The sequence below is a fragment of the Schistocerca cancellata genome, chromosome 4, assembly GCF_023864275.1.
Source record: "Schistocerca cancellata isolate TAMUIC-IGC-003103 chromosome 4, iqSchCanc2.1, whole genome shotgun sequence".
In the NCBI taxonomy this organism is placed as follows: domain Eukaryota; kingdom Metazoa; phylum Arthropoda; class Insecta; order Orthoptera; family Acrididae; genus Schistocerca; species Schistocerca cancellata.
In genome coordinates this window covers 416,471,155-416,487,638 of record NC_064629.1, presented here as the reverse complement: position 1 = coordinate 416,487,638, position 16,484 = coordinate 416,471,155, and positions in this window count along the sequence as shown.

The window sequence follows — 16,484 nt, the reverse complement described above, 5'->3', positions numbered from 1 at the left end:
ATTAACAAGTAAATGAATACGCTATGATCAAGTTCAAGATGAATTTCCTTAAAACGAGTGTGGGACTAGGAAATAATGCAAAAATCCGTGTTCGAATCTTCAATATACTTCCCTAAAAATTATCGAACATAGGAATGTACATACATCAGTCCATCTAACAATAGTGTATTATCTGAAATATCGTTTTTCACATATACATCTGTAATGCAGTATCTCACAAATTATTCTAATGCTCTGTTGAACCACCAACAAAGAACGATAGCTACTTACGTTATTGGGTTAGACATAATGTCCTTCACAATTCTGATCCAGCTATTCAACGAAGAGTTCCCAGTATGTAAACCAGATGTATAACAATGTAACATGTTTTATACTGATGCATTGTGACGTTTTTGGAGAAAAATCCTCATTAGAAATCAATGGGGATGCCGAAAATAGAAGTCTTCCGAAACTCAACAGTCTCTGTCCACGTATCCACTCCAGTGGGCAGTAGGTAATGGTGCCCAAGTTGATATTGTGTTCCTTGATTTCCAGATGGCATTCGGAATCGTATAGCATTGTTACTTGGTGAATAAATCACGAACTTACGAAATATCGGACCATATTTGTGACTCGAATCACGAGTCCCAATCACACAGAACTCAATACGCGTGCAAAATCTTCAGATCTTATAGAGGCTTTATTGTTCACTATGTGTGTAAATGATCTAATGTATAAGATCGTATATCCAGTGATGCTGGTCCTGAATGACGCTGGTTGTATACAAAATTTTGCAATACCAGAAAATTGTAGCGAAACGCAGCACGAATTGCAGCAAAATCAACAGTTGGTGCAGGGATTGGCGGTCAACCCACAACATAAATAAATGAAACTTATTTCGTACACATAGGCGGAAAGATCAATTATTAACAGAAATTATAGTATTGACAATAAATAAACGGAAATCGTAACTATCACAAAATATGTGGGAGCACCCATTCTGAGCTACCTAAAATGGAACGACCCCTAAAAATTTGTTGCTGGAAAAGCAAACGCCAGGCTGAAAATCAGTGGAACATTCCTAAGGAAGTGTTACACACCGACGAAAAAGGTATGTTACAGTACCATTGTATGACAATTCTTTGAGTATTTCCCGTCAGTGTGGGACTCTTACCAGGTAGCATCAATAGGAAAAATGGAGGATATTCGAAGTAAGCGACACAAGAAGAAGCGCGTTGTGCGTCACGGAGAGGTTTACTATTAAAATTCTGGCAACGTACGCTCCAAGAAGTGGTACTATCACTTCCTAACACGTAAATCTCACGAAACAGCCACGACAGGAAAAAAACAGGTAAATGAAAGCTCATTCGGGGGTTAAGCTGCAGTCGATCTTCCCATACGCCCTTCTAAATTAGAAGACCAGAAGCGGATAATCACAATAGTATAAGAAGTGCCCTCCACCACACACCTATAAGTGGCTTGTGGCGTTTAGACGTGGACACGCCCAATACATCGACGACCAAACATGCATATTTCTCATAGGAACCAAAAAGTAGCCATCGTGAACCGAAAACCATCACATCGCTAAGCAATAAGAAGAACCACACGGCGCACATGGAATTACGTCTTAATAAAGCTATCCCGAAAATGGCTGTGAGTTAATAAAGACAAACAATGCCATGTTCTCTGATGCATTATTCATCAGCCAGTGTCATTGATGAAAGTATCAGCAGTCCCATTTCAATTTACTTTCACATTCCTACGAGTGGAAAGCACCATTGGTTTCAAATACAGAGGAGTTCTCACTAACGTTTAAAAATTCCGGAAGTGACGTAGATGACGCTGAGACAAGTAATGTAATACAAGACACAAGGATTCGTAAATATCGGGAAATGCCTCAAAAATGGATGAGAAATGATGAACATGTGACGTCACCTGATGACATACCTCGCTGCACGTGCAGCGGTTGGGCTTGGGCATGAAGGGATGATTGGGCGATACAATACTTGCATTCGAGCAAACTGTGCAAATTTCGAACACTTTTGTAAATGTGATTTGTTGTATATGTAGATGTTACAAAAGTACTGTCCTTACAGTAAACAAGTAAAAGCTGTCCTTATTTTGTGTTTCTTTTATTTTGTCGCTTTTTGTTTGTTTATAGACATTATTTAAAACGTAGGTGAGTTATTGGTAACGACGTAATTCGGAAGCTGAAAGTCATTTACTCGTGACGCAATACGGTAAGTTTTTACTGTATTGTACTTTGCAGTAAGTAACCGGAGACCTGGGGATTGTAGAAATGTGTACTGTCTTGCTTCTCTCTTGTCTTTACTGGTTTTATGCTTCTCATATCTAATTTTATAACACACAAAAGAAAAAGTTATTAGCTAACAGGCAATAAAGAGTGCAAATTTTCTGAAGAGTTCTTATTCTTCTGGTCAGAAATAATCCCACCCAGTATTCATTGTGAGTTTTTTGAAGGAGGGTAGGATGTCAAACCGGCCAACTGGGAGCAGGAGGGACACCATAGAACACTTTAATTTCCACTGTCCTGAATGCGGGTTTGATGGCTTCCATTACAAAATATACACGTTTGAATTCTACGGAGCGCAGTACAGTGAGGTACGATAAAAGAATGCTGTGTGAAGAGGCGTGGCTCAGCACTTTGGCACACTTAAGACCAAATAACATGTCTTACATTTCCTCGAGAACATATATGTTTTATACATCAAACTCTTCAGAAAGATGTGCGCTACAAAATGAACACATTTTTGCAATAAATTTTTGATGTCTTATCTCAAACGTTCGGCGGGGGGGAGGGGGCGCCACTACCAAGTTTTTGCCATTGCTCCGGTTCAGAAATATCGCAGATCCGGGGCTGACTGGCAGTATTAAGTTTATTAGTTTATAGTCAATTTCAGTATACTCACTCTGCCACTTCAGACTTTCGAATAATTTTAAAACCGTTTGTCAAATTAAAATCTTAGGTAACTATGATGTAAAACTGGTAGTGTACGTGTGAAACATTGGTCCAACGTAAGAGAGGACCCGATGGCCCTAATCGGATCAGATTAAATAAATAAATAAAGCAAACAAATCGAATATCGGCGTTAAGGTATTGACATGAATTCAACATGCCGATATATTCCATCAAAGTCTGGGGTCTACGCGAAGAAATATCACTTGCTACACTTGGGACTGATTAGCTGACAAATATACTGAGCAGTTCTATTCATCGATATAGTGTACAGAATATTTCGTTTACAGATGCAGTTGTACTAATAAAGGATTATTCAACAGCTGTCCGCCCCTGGTAGCTGAGTGGTCGGCACGACGGAATGTTGTACCTAACGGCCCTGGTTCGATTCCCGGCTGCGTTGGAGATTTGCCCCCATCGACACGCAAGTCGCCGAAGTGGCGTCAACTCGAAAGACTTGCACCAGGCGAACGGTCTACCTGACGGGAGGCTCTAGCCACACGGCATTTACATTTTATTTAACAGCTGCTGCTGTTATGTTTAACAAGAATGCATTCTTACAGCTGTGGTTGCACACAATACAAAGCGTGTAGCCTTTCACTATCTTTGTTTAAAGATGACTTTGGTTCAAAGTGAATCTAATTATAACGCGGCATTAAACGTCTTTGAAAAGCTGTTAAATTAACAATAAAAATATACCGGTAATACGGAGTATGATTATTGTGGAAAAATATTTACATTCTGTAGACGAATACTTAATAAGAAACATATAGCATCATTAATGTTATAGTATGGCACACATATTCACTGTAATTTAAGTAAAGAATATTCATTGTTGCGTATACCCGCCTAAAATGATAGTGCATATCATGTTTAGCGTACAAATTGGCTAGATCCACATTGTTATTTAAAGTTGTGAAGAATAGGCTGACAATACGTAATCAGTTAATCAAGGTATCAGAATACTTAGTATTATTATATAGTTTTCAGTAAAATGTATATAATACCAACAATTGACATACTGTGTAATAAAATTTTCATAATATAGCAGGAGGAAAGGAAACGGAGAAATTCAGCATACTCACCCGCAGCGACAGCGTTGCCTTCAAGACCTGTTGCGTGCACCTTTACTCTTAGCGATTTGTCTGACGAGTAATCACTGACAATGTTACTGGCTATATGCTTAACACGCAGATAAAATAAATTCTCTGGCTTCTATTGCGATAGTGAAGTCAAAACGAAACCAGTTCCTCTTATTGTGATTGCCGTAGTTCACCCCAAGAAAATGATGCAGGACTCTTGAATGAAAAGTCTCATGGTGAGCTCCTCCAAGTCCAGAGGTACAATCGACGTCACTACGTCGTCATCTGAGAAATGGTCTCCTATTGGCTGCAGAGTTGCGTGAGGCAGCCGCGATTGGTAGAGCGGCCTCCGTCGTAGGTGGGAGTGGGAGACTTCCGGCAGTTCTCAGAAACATGAACCGGGCGCGGGGTAGAACACCACCAACCAACTGATTTGCGTTGTCAGACATCGTCGTTTGCATAAGAACCCACGTTCAGACCTTTCACTCCAAAATTTTATGATCATACGTTTTCTATTCATATAAACAGATAATACAGAAATTCATCAACACGTTCATAGACAAATTACTTTTGCGATAATTCTTGTCTACTTGAGTGACTGTAGGAATGTTTGAAATCTACAATTTTACACAAACAACAATTTTACACAAACTACATAGTATGAGTATTGTACTTAAACAATTTAAATTGTTAGTACGTATTGTAATGCACTAGTTGCCATAACTGAAGGAGTAAAACGACAAAAATATGAGGACTCGGAACATATACACTGAATACAACTAAATTTTGCCACAATGGTTAAAAACAAAACAAAAAGAAAACAAAAAAAAAACATGAAAACACAATTCCGAATGTGACATAAAAAAGCGCTGCGCTTATAATTTAGTGCCTGATGCACTGCACATTAGCGTACAAGACAGAGCAGTGAGGCAGCCCGGATCACACAGCGCTTTGCGCTATCGAACGTTGATCTCATAGTCTATACTGCCCAGTCTGATGTTGGTTTTTAGGTTGTTTTCCTCTCTCGTCTAGTTAAATGCCAGTCTGATACCCAAACTCCAGCTAAAGAAAACACGAAACGCAAACAATTGTCAATACAATAAGCCGCAGAAGGAAGTTTGCGTGATTAAAAAACAAATGTTGCATGCAAGTCTTCCGTTTAAGGTGGCTGACGTTCATGGTGGCAGCAAGGGCCTCCGGCCTCAAATGTGAAGAATAAAATAAATCGTCAAGTCATGAAACATCTGATCCCACTACAACAGAACACAATATCCTGAGGCAATCGCTCGAACAATAAAGACATTGTGAAAATGAAGAGTCCACAGACAAATATCTATTACAGGAATTCTAGTTTAAGTCAGTGGACTACAGCATTGTTTGAAAATGGTATTTAATCGAGCAACTCGAAATGAGCACCAAATTCGAATTTTTGTTCTTCAACAACTTTGGATTTTGAGAAGGTTATCCTGATAAAATAGTTGCCATAAATGAAGGAAAGAATAACAGATATATGATAAGTGCGAAAAATATATGCTGAATACAACCATATATAACCAGAGTGTATAGGACATGACGCAGAATAAATAAAACATGAAAACACCGTTCGCGACGAACGTATTAAATTAGAAATTGGAAAATGTTAAAAACATACCTATGATAAGTATCTTCAAAGCGGACGTTGCTGTTACAATTTACAGCGCTGGGCGATAACTTAGAAGACAGGGAGCTGAGCCAGTCCGAACGAATCCACGCACTGTGCTGACGTCCGTTGATCTAATGGCCCTGCCAGTCTGAGCGTAGCTTTTAGGCGGTTTTCCACGATCATCTAGGCAAATGCCAACTGCAAGGCTAGTTCCCAATCTCCATCTCAAAAACATGAAAAACAAACAATTAAATTGCCATAAGACACAAAATCATGACTTCCGGGCCGGCTGGTGTGGCCGAGCGTTTCTAGGCGCTTCAGTCTGGAACCGCGCGACCGCTACGGTCGCAGGTTCGAATCCTGCCTCGGGCATGGATGTGTGTGATGTCCTTAGGTTAGTTAGGTTTAAGTAGTTCTAAGTTCTAGGGGACTGATGGCCTCAGAAGTTAAGTCCCATAGTGCTCAGAGCCATTTTGAACCATGTCTTCAGGAGTCATAGACAGATGGCGTACACGACCCCTCTCGACTGTGATGAAAAGAAAGGCGTCCGTACAGCGTCCAAATAGTATCATTATTTGGTGTATCTCGTATTAGTTGAACCCACTATAAGAGAACACCATAGCCCGGGACAATCGTTCGCAAGTAGAAGTGAAGAAAAATAAGAGTCCAGGGACAAATTTCCATTACAGAAATTCTAGTCTAACTGACTTGATTGCAGCTCTGTCTGAAAAATGAGATTTAGCTGAATAAACGTAAAGTGAACGCCATGCACACACAGTTGTACTTCAACGATTTTATATTGTGAGATTTTCGTAATACGCTAGCTGATACAAATGGCGATCACAAACATACGATAACTCTGAAAATTATGAGTCAAACGTAGTTAAACTTAGGGAAAGTTTAGAAGAAGATCTTTTAAAAAAGAATAGTGTATATTCGAAATTGGAGCATTTTTAAAAGCACAAAAGGGAAGTGTATGATTACCCGAGCAGTCCTTATACAACTGTCTGCTACTGTCGATGACTATCTATCAGTCCTACTGGGGTATGTTACCACTCTTCTTAGCACAGCTGGTCTTAGGGGCAGGGCAGTAAGAAGCAACATGCCCCGTTTCTGTAAAGTGCTTTGCATCTACCAAATTTTTCTAGGCTATATCAATTTGGACCGTATTCTCCAAGAGACAGAACCACTTCTCGAAACATTTATCCACTTCCAGAGTATGTTCTGTAATTCCTAATCATTTATTTATTTTATTTAGCGTATGGCATCTACAGAGTAGGGTACGAAGTGTAGACGACATCCTAGACGCTGTACGCCGGGAAACAGTCCGTGACGACGGAACGGCGAACAGTCTACACACTAGGCGACCGAACTATAATTCCTAATCATACATATTTTCAACTGTGATATAGGTTGTGGAAATCTATTAGAGGACATCAGTATAGGATGTGACCACCCTTTTCCCGAAGGCTTTGACTTTGTTGGGGACACTTCTAATAAGGCGTCTCTGAATGTCGTGGGCGGGGGGGGGGGGGAGGGGGGGGGAAGAATGTTACTGTTCACGAATCATTGCCTCAAAGACGCTGCTTTATGACAAGGTCCATTCTTATGCTGATATAGAGATCGGCTTCAAATTGTTCCTCTACTGTACATAGTAAAAAGTGCTGTAAAATGTGTTCATTTCCTTCCTGGCAATAAGGGACCACACCTTACCTACGTAAAACACCTCCATACAATAACAGCATCGCCTCTGTACTTTGCTGTTGGTACTATACATGATGTCAGGTATTCGCTAAACGGAAATAGTTCCATCGGAATGTCACAGGGTATAGTATGAATCATCATGCATCACTACAGATCACTCGTTTCCAGTCCTCAACTCTCCAATAGTGTCTTTCTTTACAACACCTCAAGCCTCGTTTAGCATTGACTACAGAAATGTAAATGTGTGGCTTACGAGGAGCTACTCGACCATTGTCCCTTATTCGTTTTAATTCCCTACCGACAGTCATTGTGCTAATCCTAATGCTGGTAGAGCTTTTGGACTCATTAGTAGTTCCTTCTGCTGATTTCATGTTATTTTTTACAACCCCCCTCTCTCTCCCCTCACCATTGCTCGACGGAGTTTGTCCGTCAGTTCATTAGCTCTATCTGGTCTTGGTTTAGCCGTGATCGTTCATTCCCGTGTGCACTTCACATGTACGTTACCTACCAGTCCACATGGGCCACTTCAGAAGGGTAGCAATGTCCTTTATGGATTTGTTATTCAGGTGACATCCAACGACTAATCCACGTTTGAAGTCACACACGTTTGAAGTCACAGCTTTCCTGAACGTCCCCCCCCCCCCTCCCCCATTCTCCTTCTGCTGCATGTTTCCTGATAACGCAATTTTCTTCTTTATTGTTGTTTCAGTTCCCCACAATGGGGGCGAGCTGGCAGAGAAGGAAGAAGTTGGAGCCGGCCGTTGTGGCCGAGCGGTTCTAGGCGCTTCAGTCCGGAACCGCGCTGGTTCTACGGTCGCAGGTGCGAATCCTTCTTCGGGAACGGATGTGTGTGCTGTCCTTAGGTTAGTTAGGTTTAAGTATTTCTAAGTCTAGGGGACTGATGACCTCAGATGTTAAGTCCCATAGTGCCAGAGCAAACTACCCACGACTATCTTGTAATAATTCGTTCGAAACTTCCTCCCGGATTAAAACTGAGAGCCGGAACGAGACCCGAACTCGATATCTTTGCCATTCTCGGGCAAGTGCTCCGCCAGTACCTTATCTCCCACCTTTCAAACTATACAGAAATTCTCCTGCGAAACTTACAGGACTAGCGCTCCTGGAAGAAAGGACGTTACGGAGACATGGCTTAGCCACAGCCTGGTGTATGTTTCCAGAATGAGTTTTCACTCTGCAGCGGAGTGTGCGCTGATATGATTAAAACTGTGTGTCGAACCGAGACTCGATCTCTGGACCTTTACCTTTCATGGGGAAGTGCTTTAACGCGTAAGCTAGCGAACTACGACTCACGACGCGTCCCTACAACTGTACTTCAGCCGGTATCTCATGTCCTACCTTCCCTCAGGCTGTGGCTAAGCCGTTTCTCCGCAATGTCCTTTCGTCCAAGAGTGTTAGGCACGCAAGTTTCACAGGAGAATGTCTCTGAAATTTGGAAGGTAGGCGACGAGGAGCAGGCGGAACTTAAGCAGTGAGGACGAATCGTGAGTCGTGCTTTGGTAGCTCAGTCGGTCTCCGTCAGCTTTTGGTGGCCGTGGTAAGCGGACCTCCAGCGTGTGCTGCGCGCTGCGGTCTGCTGCTGCAGCTCCGATCGGTACGTTAAAGCGCCTGCTGCAGTAGTCAGCTGCGCTATTTTGAGAATTTTAATGGATTCATATTAGAAGCAGAGATTAGTCTGGCTTAAAGGAGACATACATTGAAATTTGTGTTTGACCACAGCGTTCAGAGACCGAATTCCTTTGGAAGTGATTCATGGCTAGAGGAAGTTGTGAAAATTTCTTTTGAAGACATTATAGGTATCCACCTTCCAAATGTGTTTATGTGAAGCTTAAAAGCATGTAATTGTGCGAGAAAATCTAGAATCCAGAGCATTCGTGACTAAGAAATCCACAACTCCACATCGTCTGCATAATTGTTGCATATTATTTTCTTGTCATTCATATGCACTCCCTGTAGTTGCGTGAGTATCGAGAGAAGAGATTCTATTGCTATTGCAAACAGCCTCATTGAAGTGGGGCAGCCTCGTCGTTCGGTGTGGTCATCTCAGTCTCTATACTTAGCTGTCTATTAATTATTATTGGTGCTGGTTTTTTTTAAATATTTTTTGAGTAACCCGTACGATTCGTGGTGGGAATCCAATTACTTCCATGATTTTGAAAAGGTACTTATGATCCCCTCTATCAAACGGCTTCTTGAAGTCTGATGACACTAATGCACATTTTATTTGGTAGGTATCTGTGGTTGATTTAGATCTCTGTATTCACATAGATTTTGATGAATATTTTTGTCGTTGCCTACACGTGTTTGGTGAGGACCGGTTATGGAGTTCATTACCATTTACCTCCTTCTCGCTAAAACGTGGGCCATGGTCTTATAATCGCTGTTAAGTAATTTGGGCGCAAGTTTTGCAATTCCTCTGATGAGTGAATTCTTAGAAATTAGAAGCATTATCCCTTCAGGAAATTCTTTGGGAATGTCGACATTTCCGCTCATGAGTGCGTTGAACATGCTTAGCGACTTGCTTTTCACCTGTGCCTAGAACACTTGATAAAATTACAAGGGAGTGCCATCAGGTCCTGGAGATTTATTTTTAGAACTGTGTGCTACTGCATCTTTCAGTTCGTCCTCCTCCAACTCAGCTGTGAGATTGCCTGCATCCTCTGCGCTAATTCTGCCTGGTAATTTTCCAATAAGATCTTGCTGCTTGTTGTCTTTGGTAGGTTTGTTGTACATTATTTCTGAGATATGTTAGTGAACCGCGTCCTTGATTTCATTCTGTTTTGTAAGAGTTGTTCTATCTGTTAATTTAACTTCTCTCAATATTTTCCTGTTTCCTCTCTTATTCTCACGCATCACATGGTACATAGCTGTTTCTCCACCCTCTGTGATGTTTTATGTCCTCTCTCTTATTTTAATGCCTTCTGATTGCCGCCTCTTCAACGCTAAGAGTTGAGTTTTTGAATCCGTGTATGGTCCTCCGTTACTCATTTGTCCGGGATATATAGATGTCTAAGGGCCGGCCGCTGTGGCCGAGCGGTTCTAGGCGCTTCAGTCAGGAGCCGCGCTGCTGCTGCGGTCGCAGCTTCGAATCCTGCCTCGGGCATGGATGTGTGTGATGTCCTCAGGTTAGTTAGGTTTCAGTAGTTCTAAGTCTAGGAGGACTGATAACCTCAGATGTTAAGTCCCATAGTGCTTAGAGCCATTTGAACCATTTGATATCTAAAGTAACTAAAACAAAACTCAGTCGTTCTTTTGATGCAGAAGCTTTTCCGTCGTGAGTGTCCGATCAACATTCTTCTTATTTTAGTCTTAGCACACCGCACCCATCAGGCTGTGGCAAAGTTATGTAGCGGGATTCTGCTTTCGCATTCTTTCTATTTTAGTAAACTCCATGTGACTTCCTCATCATGTAGGTGTGTGATTTTGAGTTTCCCTATGCCCCTCGCTCGGTAAGTCTCTTGTTTCTTCAAGTTTACTGTGGTGATGAATGCAGCATGATTAGAGAAGATAGTGGGCCACACATCAGACTGAAGTACATAGTTCTTTTATTAGGACGACGTAGATCCTGTCTAGGCCCTTCTTGAGTGGCTGGAAAAATACGTAAAACCGGGCTTTGCGCGGTGGGTGTGTTCCCACGTGACAGCTAACTACATTTGATGGACTGTTCACTCCAGTTCCAGGGAGTTGATGAAATTCGATGTGTGATCTTTTTGGCTGATGATGGAGTTAAAGTCGCCGGCTTAAGTAATGTAATCTTGATGATTACCGAATTGAGAAAGGATTTCAGATTTAAAAAGTTGCGTTCTAGCACGCCCGGTATTGTTGACAGACGGTGCGTAAACGTTGATTATATGAGCGGTATTAATAGGTGCTACAATTCCTCTAGTGGTTGCCAGTTTTTTCTGTTTGTAAGATATGGATGCCTTCTTTCCTGAGAACTGCTGTTCCCAGCTCTGTACCGATATCACGGTTGGATGTGTCATTGGACCCACGTACCTTCTCTAATTAAATATCTCTTACTTCCTGTAACAGAAGTATATCATGTTATCTGCGTACAAGATGTCTTGCATATGTTCGAAGAGGAGCGTATCTTATTAATGTTCGACCGAGCGATTTTGTAGGTTTTGCTGTGTTCATATTGTCTTATTTATTGTCGCTGTCAATATTCGTCATAAGAAGTGCTGTCGAAACATACTTTTTTGCACACGTCTCTTCTGGTAAAGTTGTTTCCATCATTTTCGAATGACATTCTTGTTTGGCAAGGATCTGATTCCTTCCTGCAGTTTCACCCATTCCTTCATCTCCGTCCAGCACATCTGCCCAGTTTTTGTATTGACTGATTTTCGATGTGTCGTCATCCGCATGTCTAGTCTCAGGAATAATTTTTTCTGTGTTGTAATTGGCTCTCAGCTGCAATCATTTGTGTGACAAGTGATCCAATGGTACGGGGCGTGGTCTACTTGTTTTGGTCTACATTGATTCAGATACGTGCATACTCAGAACAGGATTTCCGACTGGATCCTCGCGTAGTTTGTTGCAGATTTCCTTTGACTTTTTAATCACATAGTTGGTACTAATTGTTTAACGCCTTTGTGAGCCAGTCTTTTCTTTTAATGCTTTCTTGAAAAACTGCGTCCAGCGGAAATTTCAGTGTTTTTGGTTGCTATATTTGTTTCTTGGGCACAGTGATTTTCATTGGCAAGTGGAGACCCGGTTTTCCTGTTAATTTCTGGAGTGTGCTCCGTCTGAAGCACTGTAGTGCGTTTTGCTATTTTTATTTTGTCTGAACTGTTATACTATGTTCTTGTTCTTGGCGCTTCGGTTGCGTTGCCACTGTCGAGCGGCTGACGTCCTTTATTAATTCATTATCACAACCACTCTCATACTGGGGAACTTCAGGAGCATGAGACAAATGGTTGTGACTGGTGGCTGCATAAGCGTTGACATGCCGGTGGTCTCACAGCTTCGCCGACAGGTATCCGGGCCACTCGGCGTTCTATACATTGCGAGTGGACACGACGCGCAGGTTCTTGGCTGCCCATCATATATTACGAGAGCGCGATAACCGCGAACATTGACATACGACAGAATAAACTTCTGTAAATCTCGCAGTTGTCTGAATCCATTCAGGACAGGGAACTTGTGATCAGGAGGCCACTTTCCTGTGCACGCATACGAACTTGCCAAGGTAAATAGAAGAAAGTCAGGCATAATGAACATAGGCAGAGGAATACGCACGTAAAATCAGGGATACCTGTCGGACCCAAACTGAAATGTCTGAGTACTAAATTTAGGAGCAACATCAGGCACACCACTGCCGTTATTTATGAAAAGCTACTAACAAGTATACAAGCATCTGTACGAGGAAACAGTCGGAGGCAATTCGACGAGAGTCAGAAAACTACCCTGGTAAATGTATATATAACATTCTAACTTCTTACGTTGCACAAGCTTTACCAAAGGAATTATGTCGTTGACAGAAATCTTTGTAAGCCAAGGCAACATTTTCAAAAATGGTTCAAATGGTTCTGAGCACTATGGGACTTAACTTCTGAGGTCATCAGTCCCCTAGAACTTAGAACTACTTAAGCCTAATTAACTTAAGGACATCACACACATCTATGCCCGTGACAGGATTCGAACCTGCGACCGTAGCGGTTGCGCGGTTCCTGACTGTAGCGCCTAGAACCGCTCGGTTAATCCGGCCGGCAACATTTTCAAAATGAAGTTCGATATACTAACACTTCCCACTACCAAAGGTGGATTGAACCTCACCTACATCAGTTACAAGTTACGAGCGTTGAAAGTGTGTCGAATGCACAAGCAGCGAAAACAGTGGCTTAACGGCCCACTTGCTGAACGAAATTGTTCCTCTCAGCCTGCAGCCACCAACAGATGTGTAGCAGTACCGTGTGGTCTTTGTCATCCAAACACTTGTGGTTCAGTACAGTTACATGTCATCGAGGGTCTCAAAACAACAGGTGACATATCTGATGGAAACCAAGAAAGGAAATATCACTGAAGAAATATCGTAACTGTTGTATCTCAGGTGGACACAACAGTAATTCGCAGACTAGGAAGCAGGAGACGGACCGGGATAGCTGGGCGCCTTATAGAATATCAATAGACAGCGCTTTAACATTTACTTTTATTTTGAGAAGCAGTCATGTAGAACATAACAAGCATTTCCAATCTCCGAGTAAAACTTTTGTCAACTCAGCAGTAAACTATCTTTCTAGCTACGCTGGTTCTCGCAGATCTAACTAACTGTGACGTCGGCAGCCGCTGTCCCTTGGAACTGATGTGTTGAACTGAGGACATGATCTGCGTTGGTCCCCAAACGCTGCCGTCGGCGCCCATTAATCCAAAGCAAGAGTGGGCCTTGGTGTCGTGTAGTCTTCCCTGAGAGGTGAAGTGCGGCGCTTGATTTGTGATGACACCACAGTAACAATCACTGGCCTGCAGTTTCGAGAAAGATCCACGACCAGAACTTACCCTCCAAGGTGAAAGCAAAATGATACATTGTAGTCAACAGGAAAATACCAATTAATTCAAAACTGCATGCTATACATCCCGCAAATTCGCTTACGTGTACGTCATGCAACCTTCTTGACCAAGAAGAACACAGATCTGTGTGTGAAAGAGTCAAAGGCATTCGGCATATAGTCAAATAGAAATTATCGATCGTCTTCAGAACCACTCCCAACCGCCTCTGATCTTCTGATTCCAGATTCCGTGCCATATCCTGCAACGAAACAAAATGCTGTTAACTAGCTAAAGGGGCACACGATGCGTTACATATTGAAGGAACAAAACAACTCAGCACCATCACCTCACACGCACCAAAAACTAAACAAAAAGTTATGCATATTTCTTACGTAGAGTCATGACGCAAAATGCTTCAGAACATTGTAATAGAAAAAGATTGATATGGATTTCATAGATTTCATTCTATAACGGTTACATATAACAGGCAAGAGAATTACTTAGATCCATTCAAGAGACAAAAAAGAGATTAAATGAAATTCCTAGAAATAAGGACAGGACGAATTCCACATGAAGAATTAAAAAACATAAATACATTATTTTTCATTTGACTTGCTTCATTTTTTTTCATAATAACAGAAATTTTACGTGCTATTTTAAATTTTAACTTATAATCAGAGGTAAGATTTTACGTTCTCCTTAATGAAGGCAAAAGACTTCACACTCAGTTTCTTTTAATATAATTAATTTATCCATTATTAAGAGGAAGATTAATTTTCTTTGAGAATAATCAAGAAGAAGAAATTATGATCTTTATCTTAACAAGAAGAAAGCATAAATAAAAATAAAAATTAGTTCCTTGCAAAAATGAAAACCACATACTTCAAAATAGAAACTTTTGAATGGCGGAGAAGTCAGGCCAATGAGGGCAATTTCGGCGGGCTCAATGACGGGCTAGAAGGGGAGGATAGAGGCACAGAAAGAGGTCGGTTGCCTGCGAGAGGCAGAAGTTCCGAGGACGAGTCTCAGTCTGGCACATAAATCAAGGGGGGAGGGGGAGGGGGGAGTATTTCCTGCCCACCTTCTGAAAAGATGGTAATTTAGTCAGTTACTTTATATTTCAAAACTTGTGAAGAAATATTTATTGTTTTTAATTAAGTCTTCTAGTAAATTTCATTCATGTTTTAAATTTCTCAGTTAACTTTAACCCCAAATTTTCAGTCATTGTACTGCATGTCACTTCTCACAACGAATATCGTATTCAATATTTTCCGGTTCAAAACCCTACTTACACATTAATATCTATTTAAAATGTATATTGTTGGTAAAGTTCAATAACAGGTAACCAAATCTGTACTTTTTTAATTTTTCTTGCAGTGGTCATTAAGTACCCTCCTCGGTTGTAAACATTGTAATTGAACTGGTATTTTTAAGAGCGTGCGAAAAAAATATTTTCAGGTTCTGGACCTTACTTACACCTCAGTACCACTTTAAAAAGAACATTTTTAATTTAACTCAACAGCAATCAACGAATTTTTTTTAAAAAAAATTAAGGTTAGCATAAAGTACCCTGACCCCCTTTCTAAGGCGCGTTATGGAAAATACGTTGATAATAGGCACACATTACTCTTTGTTCAGTGCAGCAGTTTTTAAGCATACTAAATGCATAGCAGTGTGTAACAGCAATGGAAATTCCTGGATGGAGCAATACATAAAATATGGGGAATGTAACCACACACATACAATAGATCATTGCGTGAAGCACAGTAACACATAACAGAAAGTTGCATTCACACTAGATTTCAAGCACTAGTTCTTTTCCCAGTAATAGTATGTCTATAGATAATCACACCCACTACCATACAGATACCATGGGAGTGTGCGTTTGGAGTCTGTGTGATTGAACATGTGTACTATTGCTGGAACAAGAGCTAGTGCTCGAAAGCTAGGATGAAGACTGTTTTGTCTTATGTGCTACTGTACTCCACACATCGATTTGCTGTAGTTGGATGGTTGCCTTTGCCATATTTTACGTATTAATACGCAGTAGCGTTTACTTAACCTGTTTTTGAGCACTTTTATATGTTTATTCCGTTTTTGGTGCTCATCTAACCATATTTCCAAAAATTTTGTATTTGGAGTTGATACTATCTACTGTTTGCCTAACTTCACAATTAAATTGGTTATTACATTATTCAGTATGTAGCTTAAATCCATCCATAATTTCTTTCTCATTTACCAATAAACAATTATCCCCAAACAATTTACCTGCTTCTTCTGTCGTTATTTCTACGGTACTTTTCATCCAAATCAGTGCCTACGGAGTATCGCCTCAGTTGTGCGACTGGATTCGTGATTTCCTGTTAGAAAGGTCACAGTTCGTAGTAATAGACGGAAAGTCATCGAGTAAAAACCAAGGAAGTGTTATAGGCCCTCTATTGTTCCTGATCTATATTAACGACATAGGAGACCATCTGAGTAGTCGTCTTAGATTGTTTGCAGATGATGCTGTCATTTATCGTCTTGTAAAGTCATCAGATGATCAAAACGACTTGCAAAATGATTTAGATAAGATATCTGTATGGTGCGTAAAGTG